The sequence below is a fragment of the Poecile atricapillus genome, chromosome 1 (assembly GCF_030490865.1).
Source record: "Poecile atricapillus isolate bPoeAtr1 chromosome 1, bPoeAtr1.hap1, whole genome shotgun sequence".
Taxonomy (NCBI): domain Eukaryota; kingdom Metazoa; phylum Chordata; class Aves; order Passeriformes; family Paridae; genus Poecile; species Poecile atricapillus.
In genome coordinates this window covers 171,713,465-171,738,847 of record NC_081249.1, presented here as the reverse complement: position 1 = coordinate 171,738,847, position 25,383 = coordinate 171,713,465, and the positions used below count along the sequence as shown (strand labels likewise).

General features: G+C 39.6%; 1 protein-coding gene across 8 annotated transcripts in view; it reads right to left on the bottom strand.

Moving 5' to 3' along the window:
• The window catches only part of KLC1 (kinesin light chain 1), a 47,439-nt gene extending 33,930 nt beyond the window's left edge, over positions 1-13,509 (bottom strand). For 7 of the 8 annotated variants that reach the window (XM_058845487.1, XM_058845509.1, XM_058845471.1 and 4 more), the window contains exon 1: positions 13,151-13,509. The gene's annotated coding sequence lies outside the window, so the exon portion shown is untranslated. Of the gene's footprint in view, positions 1-13,101 lie in introns of all 8 variants that reach the window. The other variant, XM_058845480.1, reaches the window with a different exon arrangement.
• Between the last annotated feature and the right edge of the window lie 11,874 nt (positions 13,510-25,383).

Sequence of the window (25,383 nt, the reverse complement as noted above, 5' to 3'; positions counted from 1 at the left end):
ATCAATGCATAAAGTTCTGCAACATCTACTGAAGAGGCTTCCACCTCTGTAACCTGTTGTAACATAAGCTCAAAACAAAAAAATGGACTGAGAATAGCAAGAGTCTGAACCAAAGAAAGCACAAAGAAAGCAAAGCCAAGCCTTTCAGTCATGTAACCACTGGGATAATCTCATCATATACAAACAACTTAAGTGGTTGTTATCTTTAATCAGTTTAAGTATTTTGTTGTTCATAAAACTTTCAAACCAACTACACCAGTAATGCTGACATCACAAATTTGTGCCTAAATTCTCCCACAGACATACACATATCACAGCCAGCTACCTAAACCTTCAGCTTATATTTAAAGATGTCTTAAAAGAGCTTTTCCTACTCAGCTGCTTTTAAAGTAGAGTTGTTTTCCTGCAGACCACCTCAAAATATTCTTGTGTCAAAACATGTACAAATCCCTCTTTGCATAAGAAAATTTATCAAGGAAGAATTGTATTCTAAAAAACCAAGGAGACTTTTTTTTTTCCTTGACTAAGGATTAGCATGGATCCTAAAAACAAATAAATAAAACCATTCTAATTTTTCTTCCTTGTTATGAATCCCTAAGGACTACCCATCTCTGTATTGATATTTTTATTATTTAATGGGTTTCAAGTACTAAAAGCTTGGAAGATAAATTTTTAATGTATTTAGTGTCTGATCACTATTGTTGCAAAATACAATTTTAAATAAATTAATTATAAAAACCCCCAAGTCTAAACTGCTTTGTCAAGCCAAATTATCCCCAAACTTTTTCTCCGAATTTACAGCTAATAGGCAGAGCTGAAAATTAAATAATAATGTGTTTGCATATGAAAAATCATCTTCCTAAGTGCAAAAGCTGCTACAAGTCTGGCTCAAGCCATACCTAGGGGCTCTGTCACTGCATATTCTACAAAGTTATGGTGGAAAGCTATACTTATTTGAGCTTTTTGTATCTCTAATAGGGACCTATCAGTTCACTGTTTCCTAACAATAATCATTCCATTCAAGGCTTTTAACCCTAATTTCACTCTTAGTTCCTCCTTAATTAAATGGCAAGGCTCAGCATCCTACATCTGCCATGTGCTTGTTTCAGTTTTGTATGAGCTGCAAATTACAAGTCATTAATTCCCTGCGCAGAACAAGAACACGTCTCATTACATCATGGAAGGCACCATCTTCAAATACTCCGAGCTGCTTTAACTGCTAATCTTCATAATGTGGAAAACTGCCTTCTCAAACAATCCTCAAAACATTACAGGCTGTTCCAAGTACAAAAAGAAACGGAGCAACAAAGGCGAGAGATGAAAAACAGTTTGGGAAGGACTGAGTAGTGTGTCAAACGCTGCATTAGCCGCGCCCCTCCTGCAGGCAGCTCAGCGACTGCAGAAATGACAAGGATGAATCACTCACGGATGCCTTTCATACGCTGAGAAAGGTATTTGTAAAAGTCAGATAACAAACACTCAATTTCGTCTATATTGCTGTTATGGTTTTCAGTCAGAATCTCCAAGTTTGAAAGAACAATCATTACCTGTTGTTTTTTCAAATTTAAGATGTTAAAATTCTCTTTACCTGTCAAACTATTTCTGTTGTCACAAGTCATATTCCCATAAGGAATATTTATAACCCTTCCCTTTTTGTTTGATTTCCCTTCCTTTTACTTCGGAAAATTATCCCTTATACTTCGGAATTTTTTTCCATTACATGGTCTCTAAACTCCCAGAGGAAAGTAGCTTTTTTCCCCTCTTGACATATTCAGGACTGCAGCTTTCCTGCCTTTGCTAGTCATCACTCTTCTCATCATCTATATTTGAATCGACATAGAATAGAAAATCTAGAACTGCACCTGCAAACAGTGTCCTGGTGGAGGTCAGACTTAAGGCACACTCACTGACCCAGTTCTAAAAACAGAACGCTGCTGCACCTCTGCACTGCCTCGGGTTTCCAAACGTGTGAGCTCAGAAAGCACCTTCAGCATCCACCACACAGCCACACGAGCTACCTTAAAAATAACTCGGCGTGGACAATTGGCAGCACATACTGGAGGCTGTAAATCACTGACCAGAAGCAGGTAAGAGGATGGAGCTGCACATGACCCAGCAACCAATATTAAGCTAAAGAGAAACTCCCCCCCTCCAAGGGGAGTCACTTTTTCTACCAATTTCCAGCTAGTAAGCATCTGAATTTAAAAAAAACCAACTGTGTTCCCCCTGGCAGCCTTCAATTTAGAGCTAGTCCAGAATGTAGAAGTCTGCCCTACCACTCGGTTTAAAGTCAGTGTATGCCAGGCCAGGTAAATACCATAAAAAGGACATTTGTAGTCCTTTAATGTCAAGGGCACATACCCCAAGAAAAGCTCAGAATCACATTTGGGATTTGACCTACAGCCTTAACATCACAACATGTCTGCGTTGATAAGTAAACTGGACAAACAACCTTTGCAGTTTTGGCATTTCTAAAGGCAAGCCCAGAGGTTTCTGAAGAAATGCAAAGGACATTAATAATAAGCAAATAATAAGAACTAAAAGGATTGACTAAAAGGAGTAAAACACAAAAAACCCTTGAATACTGGCAGAAATTTCCACATCTCCAACAAGGCTGTTGCTTTTCTCTTACAACTGCCAGGAGCAGCCTACTCTCCACATGGAGCAGTGGGAAGAGGCTGTGTGGCCTCACGTTCCAGCCCTGCATCACAGCAGCATCCACTCTGAAAAACACCCTGTCAGCCTCCAGGAAACCCCAATGGCTACCTATAAGCCCATGCACTGTATTAAACTATGTTTAAGTGAAGAGGATTATGTACTTGTTTAGCTGAAGAACACAGCCACCGTACATCTACCTTGATAAATCTGGGAATCTTTTCATCTTGGAGCCTGTTATTAAAAAAATTTAAAATCATATCTTTCAGGGGAAATCTTCAGATTCTTTGGAAGATGAAAAAATTATTACGGAGAAACGCAGACTAACAAACCATATTTTCTATAAAAAAGAGATTATAGCAAAAATAGCTCCTATAAAACCCTTAGCAAGGGTGATGCTGGCAATTCTCTTTGAGAAAGCACAAGCTAAGATGATTTGCACTGCTGAGAAAGTACAAGCTATGAAGATTTGCTCTGCTGCAGAGTCCTTTGATTTAGATTTCTGTAGTGTGCTACAGAATGAACACTTTCTTAGCAATCATACCTGAATTCTTAAACGCAATAAATTTAGTACTATTCTGAAAAAAATAGTTTTGCATATTTCAAAGACAACTGGGAAAATTGCCTTGAGACTTATTTCAGCCCTCAGCCTTCTTTCTTCTGTAGCAAGCGAACTATTTTCACAAAAATTATTACTTCTTGCTGAAACAGTTGAGTTTAAAATCTGTATACAGCATAAAAGTATCCAGTGACATTAAAGCATTCTTTAACTACACGGATTATTCTTCCTCTTAAAGAAAAGATTATGGTGTCAATCCCTTGACCGTACTGCACTGAATAAACACTGGCTACTAGCTAGCATTTCAATTATCATGATACAGCAGATCTGTATCCTTTTAACTGCAGACAATTCAGATGACCTGCCCATCTAATTCCAAAATCTCTTTTAGACTCAAACATATCTGGAATTCCATAATGCTGCGGGCCAAATCCCATCTTGCCCTACACATTATTATGCATATTCCAATTATTTGTGTGAAAGGAATCAAGGGAAAGTATCCTCTTACTTGCATATCTCAGCAACTGCATTAAACCTTTCTGAAGGCCTAAAAATATAGTGACTGAAACACAGAATAGCAACATATCCTAAAATCACTGTAGATTCTCTGAGAAGTATTACATACTACAATCGGTCTGGACTTACTACAAGCATGGAAGAGAAAAATTCATTCTCTGTATACATTCCTAAGCACTTCTAATAGCTCAGATTTCAAATGAAACTGGATGGGTATTAAGACCGTTCTGTGCATTTGGTATCACATCAAAGGTTATTCTTTGTCAAAGCTGAAGTGCAAAAGAAATCTGACAGGCAGTGTGTGTCTAAGGCAGCTCCACAGACCCAGTCAGGAGCCCAGAGCAGCTACACTAAAAGCCAGACTTTAAGAAGGTACAGCTTATAAACTCGTTGTTAGTCGAGGCTGCTATCACCTGTTACATGCTGGTGGTAAGTAACTTCCTTACTCAAAATCTGAAACAGCCATGTAGCAAGATCCAAACCCTATTCTTTTCCAGAATAATAAAACTGAACACCACCCTCGTCCCCTGTTTGGTAGTGCTGGGCCAAGTCTAATGCTGATGTTTTTTAATTTTAGTTATGTCCATGGAATCTCTGAAGGCAGACAGACTGCAAATCTCAGAGTCTCCTACCCCTTGGAGCAAGGGAGTTGTCTCCCTTCTGTACCACTCTTGTGTCAACAGAAGCAGCGTCTGTTGGTCTCCTTCAAAGCAAGCACTTCCTTAGCTCCTGTGAGTATTAATAAACACTTCCAAGAAGCCACCAATGGATCTTGAGAAAGGAGAGCTTTTTGCTTTCCCTAAAACACTGACACAACACATCAGTTTAGGCCACAGGAGATTTGCCTTCTGCAGAGGACAACAAAGCCACCTCACTGGATCACTTATTAAAATGATCATGAGTGTATTAAGAGCAGTTACATAAAGACAGAATAAATTTACTTAAATGCATAAGAAGGCAGAGGTGTAAAGACTTAAAAAGTAGTTATAATTACCATTAATAATTAAAAAGTTTTATCACAAGAATTAAAGATACAACAGGAAAAATCAAGGCTAATTGTTCAAAAATTGTATTGTAATTTAGTATTTTGTAGTTACAAAGACATGCTTCATAAATTATCTACTTTAAGTGGATTGAAAAGAAATTTTGACTGTTTTTTTAAATAAATACTGTCAAGAAAGTTTGAGTAACAGATCAATCATCACTATCAAATTCCAGAGTTTTCCCCCTCAATATTCCAAGAACCTACATTGACTTCTGTGTGAAAATGGCACTTGGCTCTTCCTGGACTGGTTACCTTGTGCAACCAGGTCTTCAATGAATTTTGATAAATGTCTTGATAAGGCCGGTTCTTGATGGTGTGAGAAACTTTGGGAATGGAATAGGGTTAGGGTACGGGAAATACATCAACATCAAAAGTTACCTGTCTTGCAGTTTGTAGCTGTCAATAGTGTAGACAAAACATTTTTTCAGCTTGACTATAGTTCTTTCATTTTGCATTGTTATTTCTGTAGAAGAACTGCTTTATTGACTAATCAAAGTAAGCATCCATTTATGTTATCTATTTATCTAATCTCTAAATAGCACTTAGGTAGAAGAACAGTAATGTTCCCATCAAATCAGTCTTCCAAAACACATTAAAAACTCTATCAGCTTCCACTTACTAACATCAGATCTATTATCTTAACCAAATCTACTTTTTATAGCATACCCATAAACATCTAGAAAATGCATTCAGGAAGGGCAGAGAAGGCCACAGCTTGCCTCATGTCATTGGACCCATACGGGAAACTGCTAACAATTTACTGTGAGTACTGACTACCAATGCTCTTACATGCTTGATGACATTGAAGAGATGGATTATTTAGACTGAAACAAGAAAAAAGAGCAATTTCTTCTGCAGACATAAAAGGAACATCCACTAACAGTGTTTCAGCACACAGCAGCCTTTAGGTTTAGTAAATCCTTACACTGGGTTTTGAAGCTATTTAATAGTTTATATTAAAATGCACGAACTGCAGAGTCTTCCTTCAAGCTTTAGGGAAAACATCTTCCTCCAGCTTATCCTTCCAATAATGAAAAAAAGAAAAAAAAAAAAGAAATGCAAAACCAATAGCCCAGTTCTTGCAAAAAGACTACAGAAAAAGTTTCACAATTAAACTCTTTAGGCATAATCCTTAATATTGAGAAAGAATTAATGCTAACCCATTCAATATTGTGTCAAAATCAATACTTTCAATGGCAACTACCAGTTATGAGAATAATTTTTTTATAATTACATATTTAAGTTCATAGAAAGCACAGAAAATTATACAACCAGCTAGAAAAACCACTGCATATCACTCACTGTTTCTTTGTACAGCTGCAGAAAGCTGACTTAGCTGTAAGGTTGGAAATAATTTCCTTGTTAAGTACTCCATAATCTGGGGGCCTTACTCTGATGTTCTGAACTCTCTTGGGTCAGGAGGTGCTAAGCAGTAGAGCAGGTCCTAACCCAACACTTCATAAAGGCACCTTAACATTCTGTGCACTCACACCTGAGGACCAAACCATAGTTCCAAGCCCTTCTCCAGTGACCTTTCACATTCCTGATTAATCTTAGCCAGTGCTGGGCATGGAGTGTCCCTTTGGGACTCCTGAAATCCTCACTGCGCTTACACCACTCACGTGACAGCTGCCACCACCCTGCAGGACACAGCTCTTCTGGTGGACTGACATAGAACAAGAGCACATACTAACTGGAAAATAAACACAGAAGCTGGAAGTTTCATTTGAATATTATTTTTTAAACCATCTTGGATAATCTGTTTTGAAAGCATCCTGCTCCCGAGGATGGCAGAACAGTGGCCTCCCAAAACAACCATGCCATTAAAAGCACTGTATCATGTGCTTGCAAGCACTGCTCCATGTGCAGCCAGACTACAGGCTGCAAGACAAAAAAGGAAAAGAAAAAACAGAAGTCAGCAAGCATATTTTCAAGCTATTTGTTATCCTAACAAATGGGTGTGGATCAAGAGTCAATGGCCACACAGAGTACAAGCAGTCACTGTAATTCAAACCCCACCAACTGCTGCTTTCAAAAATGGGTTGTGCATCTTTGCTCTTGACCATCATTCAGCAAAAATTCCAAACCCAAGAATTTTTTCTTTTGTTAAACAACGTATTCCAACAGCAATATTTTAAGTGTGTGCTAAAATTAACATATAGGATATGATTTTTACTTAAAAATCCTGGGAGACAAATTGATACTAACTGAAAAAAAAGTACTTAAACACAAAGTAATTGATTCATTAATTTACTTTTACCCGTTTTCTAAACCATGGAAAGGAAATGTATTTAAGTAATAGCAAATTACTGATACAAAGTCACCCTGTGGTGCCTCTTGCCTTTTCAAAAGGTACAGAATGAATAACAAATTCTTTAAAAATTAGGACATCTGGCTGTGACACCTGTAAGTACCATAAGAAAACATTACATATCATCTCTGTACGATTTCTTAAGCCCTTGGGAGTACCAACCAAGGACCAGTATCATGTGTTCCAGAATGCTCCCAGACCAGGATCTTATGAAGCAGCTTTATTACATCATCTCTGTTAAAAACAATTCTGCTTTACCACAGGCATAGTCCTCAGGTTCACACACCTAATCTTCCCAAAATACATCATTCCTCAAAATTAACTTGTCTTTGTGAGGATTCATTCCCTTATACCTGTAGTAAGAGCTCTAGGTCACTATCCTGTAAGCTAACATGCTGCCAAACATCATGACTCTGCATCCCACTGTGTTTCAATACAGTAATATTTATTATATTGAACGCTACTATACTGAATTGGGCACTACATCCAGGGAAATGGTAAATATAAACAATAGCACATTCTTTTATTTTCCACACATTACTGCCTTCTATGTTCAGAGGAATTTAGAGACAGAAACAGCCACTGAATCTTCTGGTCTGGCTTCCTGCAAACACCAGACCATGCGCTTTCACTCACTGAGGCTATGGCTAGACATAATAACCTGGTGATGCTCCTCATCCAGCCACTCATTTCATTCACATCCCTGTCCATAATAAATCAAAATACAGCTATGTGCCTTTTACTGGATTATTTTTCCATCAGAGGTGAGTGGACAGAAAAGAAAAAAGGCTCAGGCCATAAACACAACCAAAATATACTTCTTTCCCCAGGCTGCCATACAGCAAGCTGTGCTGATAGAATGAGGACAGGGAACAAGCAGCAGGACTGTGGAACTACATAAACCAGCACTGAGATGGAAGAACATTTTATCCACATCCTCAGAGATCAATTATATATTCCTATTCTGCTAACAAAAACATTATGGGAGGTTGTAGTCCCCCTCCTAGCTCAAAATGACAACCTCCCCTATGTCCTCACAGATTATCATCCCACTAGAGTTGCATTAATCTGACTAACTCTGCCACTGTGGGGGAGAGATGAATCCACTTCTTACTTCAACCCTTCTCCCTTTAAACACACACTAAATGTGATTGGGAGCTGGGGGAGAGCAGGGTGGAACATCCAATTTAAGCACATGAAGAAATGAAACATTAAAGTTTGGGCTATACTAAAATCCACTCCTGACAAAGACAGGAGGGATGACAGAGTAACAGCAGCCTCTCTGAAATGAAAGCTGCTCGAGCCAGAAGAGAAACACACAACTGTGGCTTTCCCACACTATTCAGGCTGACAATGTTTGATAAAGGAACATCCATAAAAGCACTTAATCTTAAAACAATATTCTATTCAGAAAACGAAAATAAAGCAGCAGAACCGGACCAATACACACCCTGCTCCTCCCTGCCAGTCCCTATTCTGTATGACATGGTTTGCAAATCAATCAGCTACTGTCAGCTGGAAGGAGCAAATTCAAGATACAGTGCAGGAATGCAGTTACTGCAATCCTTTACGAAACTTAAAACCACCACCCTCAGCACTGTGGAGCAGCACACAAGTTCAAATCATAGCACACTGCCAGTAATCTTAATTTTTTGTTAACATTAAATACTTAAGTACTACATACAAACACAGATAAGAATGAAGATAACAATTCTTGAATTAGCAATTCTAGTAATCCTGAAAATATATGTATTATCTTTTAAAAAGACTAACTTGTACCTGTAACTTTTTAAGTAGTATCAGAAAGTTGATTTATGTCAGATATTTCCTGAACTTCTGAACATTAATAAGTGCAGCGTTAACTTTTCAAACTGTTTTGCTGGGGTACATCACATAGTAAATGTAATATAATTAGCTACCATCCCAACCATACAGATATGTAAGGAAGCCAGTACTACCCATCAGATTGGTGACATCCTTTGTTCCAGTCACTTTAAAATTTAATGAAATCAGCTATGTTTCTGACATAATCCCAGAAAAAATCTAAACATGATGAACTGGGTTCATGGCGGGTATTTACAAAATAATCAAAATATGAAACTGCTCTCTTTTAAGTCTAAGCACAAAAGATATTTACTGTTTTCACTTGTAAGGAAGACTTGATATTGAGAAACCATGTACAAAATATGTCTATTTGAACAGACAACACAGCGAAAGTACATTGGAAATATTAGATGGCATGATCCCATGCTTCTTCATTTTGAACAAGAAGCACAACCAACAGTAATTATTTGACAAACTAAACTCATTTTAATTCCACATACATGCCAAATGCCAAAATACAACTTCCAGAGTAAAGATTGTTTTTGACTGCAGTTAAATAGCAGCATCCCTGGGAGATAAGCTACATTCAAAGAAACAAACTGATTAAATCAACACAGAGATACTATTACTTGCATCTGCTTTCTTAGATGACTGAATCTGAAGAAACTGTCAACTATCAGAGATTGTCTTTATACATTTAAAGAAATTAGCATCTCTAATGTTAACTGTGCTTTGGTGTTCATCCTTTGTTCACATTCCCAGATATATTATGGGTACTAGAAGCATACATACACCCTTCAGTCCTCATGCTTGCCCTTTCAGCATGGCCTCTTATGATTAAGTATGTTAATTGTCTAGCACAAAAAAGCCCCATGTTTAGTGTAATCTCATGCCTGATGACTACAAAACACCTCACATAAAACCCTCTGGAAGTAATTCCTGTATCACTGAAAGCATCTGCAATTCTGGCTCTAATCCTCGTTACGAAGTGCCCAATTTAAATCCCGGAAGATGACGACAACAAATATCTCAGCAAATCCAAGTCAGAAAAAGGGCACCTTTTTCTAGTCAGGCATTTATTTAGTAACTTTTCAAAGGAACCATATTTTATTCTACATCCTACTTTCAGAAAGGAAAATGTTTTACTAAACAAAATACTGGGAAGACTTTATTACCTCAAAAACACCTGAAGCTGACTCTGACTCAGGATAACTACTACAACCAGTTCTATTTTGAAGTCAAATAGGATTCTTTTTAGAGTGAACAAGGTGTCTCTGACTAGTACTTGGTTACAGTAAATATGTCTTAGACATCAGGTTCGTCACGCTTTTGCATGAAGGAAAATCAGAGCTAACATTAAAAAGAAATGTTTTTCTAAACTTTGGTCAAGGTAAATACTGTGTTCTTGTAAAACAATTAAAAATACTTTGGAACCATGAAATATTATGAAGGTTGAATTAAGAGAAAGCCTGTGGCTACCCACTTTATTGCAATGATGATGGAATTCATCCATTTTTACAACAGTTGTGTCATCCTGAACAACATCCTGGAGGCTGACTACAAAGGATGTTAATTTAACTAGACCTAGCATGCTTGTCCCCATCACTATCTGCTACTCTGCTCTTCAACACTGAATATAAAAGTACACTTTGCTTATTGATTAATTTACCCAAAAATTCTGTATTTTTCACTGCTTTATTTTACAAGTATTTGTACACTGAATTGAGTTTTAAAATAATCATGAGCTATGCAGCTGGAGAGATGCTATTAAACCCAAAGTAAATCCAACTGCATGTCTGCCAGAGAAGTCAAACAGAAGAGATGAAAGAGTAACTAACTGCACAAGCCCACATTTCAAGAGAAACAGAAGCTGCATTAAATGGACTCAAAACTGAATATAAGGCTACAGTATTTCCCCAAACTCCCAATTAAATAAGAGACATATGTAGGTATGTGTGCATACAGAAAAAGATACACAGGGAGAGATATGTGCACTGCATGAGCAGCACACGAGTGAGAGGTTTCTGACATTAGCATGGCAAGTTCTCCATCAAACACAGGAAACAGCAATTGTCCTCATGTGCCTTAAACATCTATGCAGTCTATTTTGCTCTATGTCAAAAACATTCGGATTGTGTTTGGTTCTCCTGCATATTTAACTAAAAATTATGTGTGTGATTTCTCTGTTGTCAAACACAGACCTTTTAAAAGAGTCAATTTCCATTAATAAGGCATTACTAACCATATCATAGGAATCTGACAATTCATGAAGCTATTTCACAGGACCTTTTGGGGGCAACTTCAGTCTCTTTTTTAGTTATATATGGTAGCAAGTAAAGGGAATCTGTGAGCAAATTGCTGCTAGAATTTCTGATTACCAGAATTGTCCAACTCCATCATCATCCTTCAGAAACACGAAGGCTGCCAAACTTTGACTGCAACACAATGCAGAAGTGATACTGCATTGATGAGCAAGTTTCAGGAACAGACAATTTAAATTCCCTGCATTTACCCATATGCTTTTGCATTATGTGAAATGTCTACCTAAATGGAACTGCCAGAGCTCTCCATAGCTGTTCTAATTTCATGGAAAAGGTCCTGCTAAACCATGTGGTCACAAAAATAATTGTGCAAGTGACTTACAAGGTCTTCTGCTCAGCCTCACCAAATGGATCAGCTTTCTTCCTGCTGCCAGTAAACGCTGAATGTGTAATTTCCAATTGTATCTGTAACTCTAGAGTTATAACATCCTCTATCATGTTTCACTGAAGCTTTGGAATTCCTACTCAATTAAAATAAAGCTATTTTCCAAAGGAGTTTTAAATCAACTGTGCATTCTAAAAGGTGTTGCTTTCAGCTCTGTTGGGCTTTTTTTTATCAAAATGCTAAGCTGTCTGAAATCTCTAAGATTCCTTTTAGCTTCCAGTGGACACCCTTTGTGCACAAGTTTCCTACCTAAGTGATGGACGAATGCAAAAGTGGAAGTGAAAGAGACAATTACTTTGCAGACTAATTGTTGTTAAGCCTTCTGCCAGGCACAAAACAGCTAAAATTAATTTTAACTGTTTTAGTTTCTTGTGTTTTTATGTGTAAACATGAAAGCATACTATATGAATGACACTGGCTCACAATTTTGCTGTTCAAAGCAAACTACAAAAACAGACTTTCGCTTTTTCCTAGCTGGTTTTATCTTCTAAGTCTGTATTCTGACTTCATGACAAGTATTTTGAGTACTGATACTACTTCTACATTGTATCTACTAATGGAAATCACTAACATGAAAAGAAAAAAAGGAGTAAGAGCACCATCATTGATCTAGCTGCCTTCAAAAAACCACACAAGAGTATTACATTAGGTGACGCTACTTTGGTCATTAAAATGTGCTTCAATATGCCCAGAACACAGAATTCAATAAAGTGTCAAGAAGTTTCCTTCTGATTGCATACAACTGCTATGCAGATCTACAAATCTGGCATCTAGTTACTTAGAAATAACAGAAAGACGACAACAAAATGAGTAAGGTTTTAAAGTGTCTTTCTAATCAATCTCTGCTTTAAAGATACAGTTAATTATCTATTAAATCAATGTATTTTTGCTAGACTAACGTGTTTCTAACCAATGCTTTCCTTATTTTGGAGGTGTAGAAATCCGGGCAAGACCTAAGTCTATGAATCTACCTCCGACTACAGCACGGCAGGTGACCTACAATGTATAAATCCGGTCACTATGTACAAAGCCCAAAGAAGACCTGTCCTCGCCTCGCCTTCCACCAGTTCCGAGCTGGCAGCGGCACAGCCCCGCAGCCGGGGGGAGCGCAGACAAAGCGCCGCACGCCCGGAGCCGCAGGCCGAAGCCTCCTCAGCCCGCTCTGCCCGCTGCCTCCCAGGGCGGCGCCCGCCGCAGCACCGAGGGGAGCCGGGAGAGGAAACGGGGACAAAGCCGAGCCGATCCCCATCCCGAGGCACGTACCCCTGCCCGCGGCCGAGCGCTGAGCGCAACTGACAAAACGCCCAAAAACAGCCTCCCCAAAAACCCACCCCGCCCTGGGCGCCGGGAAGGACGGGGCCGGCTGTCAGCGGCGGCGCTGCGGGGGGACCGGGCGGCCCGCGCAGCCTTTTGTTATTTGCGCAGCGGCGGATAAAAAGGGAGAGGAACTGAACACGCCACGCACCCACACCCAGATACACACACCCCGGGTCCCGGCCCGCCGGCCCCGGCCCGGGCGGCTCCCCCCGCTCACCGCTCGGTGCTGCAGCTCGGGCGATGTGCGCAGCGCTCGCTGGGGCGGCGGGGGCCGCGCAGCCCGGGGCGGGGAGGCGGCCGGAGGAGGATGTCAGCGATAGGCGGGCGAAAGGGAGGAAGGAAAAGGGTTTTTTTGGGGGGAGGGGGGGAAAGAGGACCGGAGAGAGGGAGGGAAGGCGAAACAGAAGCGAGTCAGCACCACGGCGCACCCAGTGCTTCCCGCAAGGCGCTAGCAGGGCCGCGGTGGTCGGCGCCGGCGGAGCGGCGCTGACAGCTGCCGGCAGCCGCCACCACCGCCCCGGCTGCTGCTGCTGCGGCTGCGGCCGCCGCCCCTGTCCCGCCCCGCGCTCCCCTCCCTCCTTCCCTCCTGCCCCGCCTGACATGGCGGGGCCCCCCTTCTCCCACAAGCGCCCGCGCGCCCTTCTCTCCCACCGCCCCCCCCGCATGGCGACATCCCTCCCCGGGAGCGGGGCAGCGCCCGCCTGGATGCTCTGAGGGAGGTCAGGGGTTCAGGTGCGTCCCCGAGGCTGCCAGAGCGGGCCACGCTAAACCTTGCTAAGATTTGCCTCGTCTGCCTCAAGTGCGTGTCAGTGGAGAGCAGACCCCTGAGGCTTCCTCAGGGCACCCTCGGTGACACGGGGATGGTTTTGCTCCAGAGGCGGCACCACTGCTGATGCTCCTGGCGCTGGTTTGATCTGCTGTAGTGAAAAGAAGTTCAGGATTATGGTGACTGTAGGACTCGTGAAACTGATGCCTCCATCTCAGTTGAACGCCTCTGGGAAAATCTTCCACTCCCTTTAAAAAAGGACATTGAGGTGCTGGAGTGTGGCCAGCAAAGTGCAGCAAGGCTCGTGAAAGGTCTAGAAAACCTGTTGTATGAGGAATGGCTGAGCGACCCGAGTTGGTTTAGTTTCAAGAAGAGGAGGCTCAGAAGAAACCTCATCACTCTCTACAACTACATGACAGGATGGTGTAGTGAAGTGGGGGCTGGTCTCTTCTACCTTGACTGAAGTGAGGAAATGTCCTCCAGTGGGACAGGGCAGATTCAGACTGGGTATTACACAAAAAAATTTCACTGTTAGGGTGGCCAGGCATTGGAATAGGTTGCCCAGAGGTGTTCAAGAGGCATCTGGATGTGGCACTGGGCAATGAGGTTTAGTGGTTATCAGGTTACAGGGGCAGTGATGGTTGGACTGGATAATCTTGAAGGGCTCTTCCAATAATAACTCTGTGAAATGCACATGAAAATCTCCACAGTGTGCTGCAGCTGGTGGAACAAGTCACACAGAGAAATGGGCTGAAGGATGAGTTCTGTGTTGAAAGTTGGGCCCCCAAATAGAGCTTAGTGTGTGTTGCTAATATATTTTAACGCCCTTGTCTTTGTTCTGCATGGAAATAAATGAAAGATCCCTTCTCTTAAATGAGTTTACACATGAAAATAATACTTCCGTGAGAACTCAGTGACACTTGTCACAAGAACTGTTTCTTTGCAGCTTCCAATTTCATTCCCACTCATGCTAGAGAGGAAGGAACGGCTACAGTATTTCGTTCGTGTTATGGTCTGCTAGGTAGAGGTTAAGCCCAGAAAAGAAAGATGGAAGGAATTGAGGTCTAAGATAGAAAAAAAAAGAAAAGAAAAAACAAACAAACAAAACCCCACCAAAACACAACAACAACAGAAGCCAAAACATTAAATAGCAAGGCAGTAAATTTACATTGTAAGTCCTCAGGGATTAGTGACAACCTAACTTTATGAAAGAGTTATATTGTGATGCATTATCACCTGAGCTCCACATAGAATAGAATAGAATAATTCAATTGGAGGGGACCTGCAATGACTGTCCAGTCCCTGCAGTACATACAGTCTGTTAATCATAACCTAATAGAAGAACATAGAGGTATAGTGGTAAATCAAAATATGCAGTCTCACCTAAGTGGTAATATTTAAAATATTCAAGGAAAGCAGAGCTTACGTATGTTTGCCTTCATGTACAATGCTGAGCAAGTCTACAGAATACTAGATGTGAGAACAAGAACCGTGTGAGAAAGCAAGACTCCTAAGAATAAGTAGGAAGTTAGAAGAAGAATCAAAACTAATGCTGTTGTCAAAGAGGCAGAAGAACAGGAAGAGTCACAGAAGCTCACAAGAAACAAAGCAAAGTTAGAGGAACATGGATAGTCTGCAGACTGCAAATACAGAGGATCACTCTGTATTTATCACTCTGGATTTAATGGATTTAAAAAGCTAAGGGAAATAAAGCATACTTACTGAATTCCACTCTCTGACTGATATCTTACACAGATCCAGCTGTCCAGCAAAACCCAGTTTTGATATAAGTATTTCTGAGCGGCAGTCTCATTTGTTGTTTAACTCAATTTAAAACTTTTCTCTGGCAATTTTATATCAATTGTTTAATTAACCACATTTTAGTTTTGACAGGCAATACAACCCAACTATAACAATGTGAAATATGTGTTTGCACAGTAATACAAAAGGGGAGAAAAGATTGAAGGGCATTCCTTTATACAAACTACATTTTAAAGAGTTATGTCAATTGGTTCACAGGTTCAGAGTATTCTCATGAATATGCAACAGATTTAATTAAAAATAGAACATGCCCTAATTACATAATTATGCAAGAGAACTGATTCAAAGGAACCACTCCTGCCTTTTGAATAAACAATATTCATTGCTTTCTTCCTATCACACATTTGCTTTAAAAGATTTCCTGCAATTAGCTGCTTACCCCAGGGATGTGAGCATCCCTGAACAAAGCAACTACTCCAGCTATGACCCTGATTCATAATATGCTGGCTAATCAAGTATTTGCATCCTGGCAATTTCCCACATAAACAGCACACACTATAAGCTCCCTCCTGCAGGAAGGTTGATTAACTCAATGGAGCTAAAGTGCAGTTTTACTCCTCTCTGTTTATGGCAGAAAATAGGAGAGACTTGGTGAACGTGATTTTTCCTGAAGCTACTGCCTGACCTGAAATATCCAAAGACTTCCTCTTCATTTGGATCTTGTTTTTCCTGTCTCATCTACATGAGAATTATCCAGGTTCATCTAGCAGTAAAAACTATTCACTGTCCACATTTCCATTTTCTTTTAAAGAACTAGTTATGCTGCATGCCCTGATTTTTTGATCAAATTATTGAGACATCCTGTCTGTAGTATATTAGAGAATCATAGAATCAATTAGGTTGGAAAAGACCGCTGAGATCATCAAGTCCAACCTATGACCAGCAACCACCATGTCAACTAGACCATAGCACAAAGTGCCACGTCCAGTCTTTGCTTAAACACTGAAAGGATGGTGAGATCCTGTGTCTATCACCAAGGTCACCATGATTTTCTGCTGACATCTATGTGCATACCAAAACAAAACCCCAAAACACATTATTTACAGTGCTGAGTTCTTTAGTCTCAATATACCAATTTCCCTCTTCTCCCAGAAGAGAGAGGGAGGTTTGTAATTCACAGTGGGAGAGCAAAAAGCAAACAGTTCAACTAATGCAGAACAAAGCTCTTCAGTTTTTTAAGTCCAACAGTGTGAGAAATACACACAACAAACTGAGGTCAGCTTAACTGACATCCACAAATGGGGAAAGCCTCTAAAGAAATTCAGGTTCACATCATCTAAGAAGTGTGAGTCATTTTATTTTACCATTTGTGTTGGGTTGACGATGGTCAAATGCCACCAGCACACCATTGTACTAAAAAAATATATCCTTCTGTCTTAGAGGATCTTCCTACCAAAAAAAGAACTTTATATTTTTTTCAATCTTATAGTCTGTAAAATCTATTACTTCATTTTAGAAATATGGGCTGCAATAAAGTACTACATTGGACTAATTTCAACTGCTGCTTAAGAGCTGTTTAAAAGCATCCTGGCAGTAATAAATATCGAAAGGCCGGATTCAGCAACCTGTCTGGCTTTTCATCACAACCACTTGACAGTTGCATATGTTTTTAGTTTGTATTTCCTACAAGAACATCTTTTCCTTTACAGAAAAGAGGAAACATAAAAACCAGTGCTCAAGACTCAGAAGCATCAAGTACACAGTCCCAGGCACAATTTTAGCCCAACTCTTTTGTTCATCTATGCAGTTACTGCATGCAGAGCTACCTTTTTATCAGGGAGTTCAGGCACTTTGGGTAAAAGGACTCTGTTTTGCTTTGCTTGACTCATTGTCAAATGCCTGAACTTACCATTGGGAACTCACTGTCAGGCAAGGCATTAATTCTAAATAAAATAAACACTGATCGTGATCCTGACTCCCAAGTCAATACACTTTATTTACATGCAAGTGAATTGTCCTTTTTCAGAGTCACAAGGATTTCTAGAAAGCTGTAACAAATGAAAGCCAGTTTGCTTTTCCCTGCTGTTTTCTCTCCACAGAGAAATAACAAGGAAATAAAGTGTGCAGTGTAAATTCAAGTCTTAACAGTTAATTTCTGTTATATTTTTTAAAACAGAGCAGGATACTTACACTGGACATTTTTTTAGCAAGATATTTTTTCATCTCTCAGTTACTACAGAGCTGTGCTGCTGCTAAAGAAAATAACATACTGAATGAAAGCATTTTTGCAAATGTTTTGTTTTAAAGCTCAATTAGCTTTAAAATAGTTCTGTTATGAAAAACAGACTTCTAAACCTCAGGTAATATAGTTAAAATAACCACTGGAAAGCTAGAGAATTTGCATGTCAATATTAATGTGAACATGGAGAAAGATTAGACTAGACAATTTCAGCAACACAGATATATTTATATATCCCAATTCCCATTGTTATCTTCAAAGTGGTAAGTGATCAAGGAGCTAAGGATTCCACCCTTTGACAAGTTCTAATACTCTGTACTATATGAGTTTACAGACACTGTCATTATTCTCCAAGATCCTACTTCAAACATCAAAATTCTGAACAGGTTGAGGATTCACGGAGGAGAGCTTGTGATGATAATTAGACTTGTATTTTTTCTCCTTGTATTCAAGGAATAGATTGCCACCTCTACGAGGGAATGTTTATACCACTATATAGTCACTATACTCCACCAGTAATTTCTGTTCTACTTTCTGTCATACTTCTCATTTCATTGAAAGATGAAGTGACTTTCTTCCTCACTTGTTTCCATGTTCCATAGTCAGCTGATGGTTGACTACCAGCACCTTTCTATCTTGGAAATATTCTCTTCTCCATATTCACTCTGCATGACTTTTAGTGGTTATGCTTGAAGAAAGATAACATTCCATTTATGTTCCTTCTTTCCTTCCTCCATACTTTCACTTCTCAGTGAGTTTATTCTCTCCTGAGGTTTCAACTCTTTCAAGGTTATGAGGATTATTAATTGCTGCATATGAGTCACAGGAAGTTACATTTATTTCTGTATTCACCTACCTCAGCCACTGAACCATTGCAGAAGTGTATTAGATCCTCCAGAGGAAATAAAAAACATGCTGTTGATGGAATATCAGCCGTGGCCACTACTGGAATAATAACATTCCATCTGTGGTACAGTATTTCCTGTTCGCCCTCCTATATCCTAACTTCCCAACTATGACACAGCTCCCTTTTTTTACCTTTATGTTGGGATAAGGCCTAGTATTGATAGGAAAAAAGTTTATTCCACAAACACAAGAAGCAGACTCTTCCAAACACAAAATCATGTGTCTTTGTTCAAACCCAGGAACACGTAGGTAAAAGCAGAGGAAAAAAAGGATCACCTTTACTGATTTCTAAGTGCCTGCTTTCTTACTGCTTCCATTGTCCCCTTCCCTTTCTTAGAACACCAACTCTATATTGGTTTGTCAGCATTCCTTCAGAGATCTGCTAATTCATCCAGTTTGGCTGCCAGATTACCTGCAATTAGATTGGGTGAGACTCTTTCCTTGGTAATTTCAGTAGTCCTTGTAGGATCCTGGGCAAAGGAGACTTTTAGATAACCTTTTCTCATTAAATCCTCCAGAGATTCATTATGAAAAATGTTTTTTCCTAAAAAAAAAACCCCAAAACAAAACAACCAACCTGTGGGGGTTGTGACTGTAATTTCAGTCACACACCAGTGTAAATCTGGGATAATTTCATTAAGCAGTATGAGATTTTTCTTCTTTTGAGAGGTGAATCTTTGAAAATGTAGGAAAAGCAGTATTTTTTTCCAATCAACACCAGGCAGAGGCACAGAGTAGAATATAAACTTGCCTCAGCGCCAGGAAAACTGGTGCTTCCTCACACAGATATAGGAGACCTATTCACTTTATTCTCACTGAGGTTCCTACAAATATTTAGAGAAGAAGGAAGCTTGATTTTTAAGATGCTGCCTTTTATTAAAGCTTATACATAAGCTAATCATAAGAAATGCTAATGCCAAGTAGAAATTTCTCCTACTGATGAAAGAAAGACAACTAAATCTCCAAAGTCTAAAAGCCATTACAGATAACCACCTAATCTGGTCTTTTTCTAAATGTAATTATCAAAGTCCATTGAAATCCAAGCAGGCGTCTTGCCCTTCCTGCCCAAGAACATCTCTCCTCCACTGTGCATTCTCAAGGGTAATATTATGCATACAGATATTGTGCCAAACTGTGTTATTTTTTTCCTGGCTCTTTTCCCTGTCCAGTGATTTGCCTCATTTCTCTATGTGTTTGGATTTCTAAGGAAATCTGCACAGGTGACACTTCTCTTTTATATGTTTAATTAAATTATTGTAGAAAAAGAAGGTTCTTCCTTGCATAACTCTCTTAGCTGGCTCTTCCTCCACTCACCTGTGCAGCAGATTCTGCACACCTTTCTCCCTTCATGGCCATCAATTTGCTTGGCTAAACAAACTGAACTCCTAATCTCTTTAAAAGAGATTCTAAATCTCCCTGATTATTCAATTTGCCCTTCTCTGCTCCTATTTGCTTCATCTTTCTTGAGCTGAAAGAGCTGAAAGAATTGTCTGTGGCATGGTCACTATCTGAAATTCTTGTTCCCAAGTCAGATTTATCAGTAAAATCCCTTTCACTTGATGTATTCCTTTTCTGCACATGGCACAGTAATTGCCAAAATTTTATACCCCTTTCTTCCATTAAATGCTTTTGTCTCTTCCTTAGCTAATACTCTGTATGGAATTATACCAAATTCACTTGGCATCCAAAGTTGATTGGAATTTCTCATTTTTTATGGAAGGCCATTTTACATCCACTTTTCATTGTTGGTATTTGTCTTGGTTAAGAGGGTATTTCAGGGGCAGTACCCAGCTGCACTGGACTGGTGACTTCACGGTAATACAGTCTTGCCCCAAGGGAAAGGGAAATGGAAATGCTTCTGCTGTGTGACAATAGTTTCTGTCGTTTCTGTGCCAATGACCAATTATGTCTGTACAGAAAATGGCTTCTCTGAATGTGCCTGTGGCTAGATGGATGGTAGACAGGACATGGGGCTGAGAAGGGCAGAATCACTCTAAAAATCAATAGCAAACAGAACTGCCTGTGCAAGATATTTTGTTCCTCATCCTGTCTCCTGGGAAACAGAGCAGATGCAGGATAAGGACAGATGATCTTATTCCCAGGGGTTTGGATATGAGTCCTCTCTCCTTGCTGCCTCCTTCTTCCTACAGCAAATATGTACTGTGGAGCTTTTGCTTAACTTTCAGATGCTATAATTCTTATATTTTCTATTGGAATTCTAAATTTCTAAATCTGTTTTAACAAGACAATTTCTTACTTGTTCACAGATAAATCCACTTAAAAGTACTGAGTTCAAAGATGTTCCAAGTCTTCATGGAATTCTATGTCTTCACTCTTCATTTCTTCTGTATCTTCACAATGATACAGAAGAAAGCAAGATATGTACATCACTGGTATCAAGGCTTACACTTAAAACATCAGTGAGATGTTTGCATAATTCTCTCCTACAGGATGGATGATGTGTCTTAGCTCTGCAGGCTTGTCTGTCACTTACCTGAGAGCAAATATTCTTAAAAACTCAATCTGTGGACAGCCTCCAAAAGCTCTAGAACTGAGACTGATAGCCCAGATGAGAAGAGTTTGAGAGAAGGGTTTTAAATTAACTTTGCCCTTTCACAATCCTATACCATTCCCTGCTCCCCATATGATTTGGACAGGAAGGACCTGCCTTTCACGTGATTGTTCTGCCTAAGACCTCCATGGGGCCCACCTCTAACTTAGCCTACCCAGACTCAGTGTACCTCCTGTATTTAGGGAATGTGAAAGGAGGCCTTAGAAAGTAGCCTTGTAGGTGTCTATTTCTGAAGAAAGCAACTCCTCCTGCATCTGTGTATAGGTTTTTATTGACCAGTATAGGTATAAAAAAAACAGTGAGGATATCCTATTAGTTTGACAAGTTTGGCAGACACTGCTGCATCACATCATGTTCTGAAGGTTTTCCTCATGCCAAAAAGACTAGATTCAATTTAGGTAATTTAGGTAATTCATGCAGCAACTGGCTAAGAAGGCAGTTACCTCATTGGTATGTAGGTCATTACAGATATTCTGAGGCTACAGTTTTACTTTAGAGTGATGCCTTGAGAGGCTACCTAGAACAGAGGCTAGACAGTGTTAATAAAGGAATAAAGCAGGAATTTATTAAAAAGGCCTTCAAATGATACACCTTGGGCAGTACAAGAGTCCTGCCAAGGCTACACCTAAGATGGATGACCCATCGCAAGTTTCACACTTTTATAAGTTTTGGTCCATCTACATATTTGGGTTAATTGTCCAATTACAGCTTCAGGTTATGAAGTCCAATCCTTCCAGATTGCTCTCCCCAACTCGCTGGTTTTATACTTTTTGGGCGTGAAGCTGCAACGATGTCCTTGGTTCTTGGGCTGGAAAAGGACTGTTTTGTCTAACTACACTGCGAAGAGAACTTGTTAACAATCTATATGAAGTTCAGAGTTATATACTAATGCAATACAGGATCTGGAAGATAAGAAAGCTAAAACTTAAGGCATCAAGAGGACAATTATAAATAGGAATTTAAAGCAGGACTCCTTGGCATTTGACTTTGGTGGCCAGCTGGGCATAGGAAAATTCAGAGTAGAGCTTGTAGTAATTTCTTTGAAGGAAAAAATCCATGCTGCCATGGTTCTCTATGACACCATTGCAACCTAAAACATCTGGACTGTTTGAGGTGTTTTGATTACAGAGAGCAGTTCACTCTGCCACAACAATTATTTACAACCTCCTGGGAAAGTTCTGGGGAATTGCTGAAACATTCCATATGCAGTACTTTAGATTTTGAATCTGTATATTTTAACATAAGATATTCTTTAATATCTAAAATAAGTGTTTTTAATGAAAGCTGAAATTGAAATATATTGAGGTTGTTGAATATATTGAAATTGTTTCAAAGACATATATAGTGCTACCTACTGAAGATAATGTAGCTGTAAACAGGAACTGATACATGCCTCAGTAAACACTAAAAAAAAAGCTGGGAACAACTGATAAATATAAATTAGCCATGAAAGTGAAATGTACTGCCTACACAGTGTTACACTTCATATTACATGCTGAAGGGCCACAAAGTACACCATCACCATATGTTTGAAAGCTGCTATGACTCACACAGAATAGGCTGATGAGTAACAGTATCTTCCTTCCCTAGTGTATAATGCTGACCAGAAATCTACCCTGTAAATGGTTCTATTGTGGGCAGCAGTTTAATGTGCCCCACATCCTTGTAATTAACTACAAAACTGTAAAATGGTGCTGCCAGGTTTATTGTGCACCAATGCAAAAAGCACTCTAAATTCCTTTAAAGGATGGTTCACACATTTGTCATTTCCCATCCCACTCATTTTGCAGCCAAAGAAGGCTGGAATGCTGTGTTAACCATCTTTTTCATTAATTTCACTTCTTTTCTATCTCTTTGAATTTTTGGTTATGAATTCCGTTGGGTAGTGCCCAAAACCAAAGTTCATATTGTAAATAAGTGAGATTGCTTTTCTAATTTACATGTAAACATACAGTAGCACTAAAAGCTGAAATTACATTGTTAATTACATACAAAATTGAATATTGAATGCTAAGTGGCTGTTTGATAATACCTATAAATTATAGACTCAAGTAATAAGTAATAAGTAGTAAGTAATAAGCTGCTTTGCTGCTTTTAGAGAAACTGTAAATTTTAGAGGAAGTGTAAAACATGATTTAGAAGCCTAAGAAAAACATTCCTGAGATGGAAAAGTACTCTGCACAGTGGCAGCTCTTCAGCCACATTGTCCCAGCACCACCCTGTTTTTACTCAGTCCTGTGGTACTCAGATTTATGGCTGAGATTCCGTGGTAATTTAAACATGTCCAGCAAGACCTCAGGTGTCACACTGAATAGACCCCCTTTTTTCCCAGCAGCAGAAGCAGCACCAGGGGAGAGGCAGAAAACAAATTAATTCTGGGCATCTCTTGTCAATTCAAGTTGCTCTATAATATCCTATGGCAGAACTGATTTTTTTCTTTGAAGTGAGCTGGAATTCTTCCTTGGCACAAATTGGCACCTGTGGCTATTTACTCATATGTCAGCTTGGTATTTTGTTCTGTGTTCCATGGTGGAATTTTTCATGAGGCCTGAGGAAACTGGAGGTTTTCCAGACATGACAGTAAAAGTGAAATGCTATTTTGGTAAATGCGAAAAGATTGATAAATTCAGAAGACATTGTCTTACATATTCATTGGAACTTAGTTTCCATTTTCTGTTCCATTCTTATAAAATTTTAAACAAATAAGTGTTTTCCACCTAAGTATTTATTGTAGAGCTACTAAGGTCAAAACTGACTTGACTTGGCTTGTTGCAGAATATTTATGCTGTGTCATACCAAGTATTTTCTGTATCACATGCCAGGATAATACAATTACTGGGAAAGCAATCAAGGCAGTCAGTCTCTTTTGAAATTCAAAATTAATGGATTTTGTCTTCTTAAATAGCCTTAACTACAAAGTCTGTTTTGCAAAACAACACATACCCCCTCTGCTCTCTCCCAAGAATTTAGACTTTTAATTATTTGAGTCATTCCAGAAATTAAAGTCTAGCTTTTCTGAAACCCTTTAAAAACAGCCAATGTATGCTACACCCCAATCATCATATGAGAATTTTTCTATGGCAACGATTTCTTACAATTTGTCAACAAGAAGTTCTTTTACAATGAGATATGAATAGTGACCCGAATTTCTTATGATTCTGAAACTTGTGTTTTGCCTGTTAATGTGTTTTGGCTCAGCTGATGAAAATACCACAGCCAAGTTTGCAGCTGAATCATATCAGTGGGTTCTTTGAAGGCAGTGGTGTTGTCTTGGGTTGCAATGCAAGACGCGACCAAATGTATTCTATTACCATCTCTTAAAACCAGGTGGGGCAGCGTTCTTTATCTCTTCTTTGACCCATCCCTCATAACTCCAGAGAGATCTCTTCTGTTAATGGGCCAGCTGCTAAAACCAGCTCTGGCAGTGTTCTTTTCTCTTCCACAACCCATCCTCCCTCCAGGGGAATATCTTCTGTCAATGGGCCAGTGAGTCTCACTGCACGACTGATAAAATTACATCATCCCATTGTGAGATGTTTCACCCAGGGGGAGGAGCCAAGCATTCCTACCTGGATATAATCAGAGACTTGGAACACTGCAGTCAGCCTTTCTCCACTAAATTCTCAGAAGAAAGACTAGATCCATCTACACCACTAGCCCTTCAGAAAAAAACCTACACCCTTCTATGGAATCATTGCTACAACAGGACCACATCTGTCACTCCAGGAGGACTACAGCCACCATTTAATTGGACTGCTACCAACACCCTGACAAAAGGGTGTCAGGTTGTATTCTGACTGTCAGTCGTTTGTTTCTTCTTGTTTTTTTTTTGTACTATGGCATTTTTATTTTAATTTTCTGGTAAAAAACTGTTATTCCTATTCCCATATCTTTGCCTGAGAACCCCTTGATTTCAATATTATAATAATTCAGAGCGGGTTAGGGGTTTACACTTTTCCATTTCAAGAGAGGCTTTGGCCTTCCTTAGCAGGCACCTGTCTTTTCAAAGCAAGACAGGTGTGAACAGAGCACTGCTGAATGCCAGAAAACCTTGACTGGCCTGGGGACTGCTGGAAACTTGTACCAGACATGGTCCATCACAGTAGCTTCAGGGCTGCTATGGCTTAGGCTGGTGCTAATTGCCTCCTCACAGCCTCAGGAGATACATACAGACATTTTTGCTGCCTCCTGCTGTCTCAGGCCTTG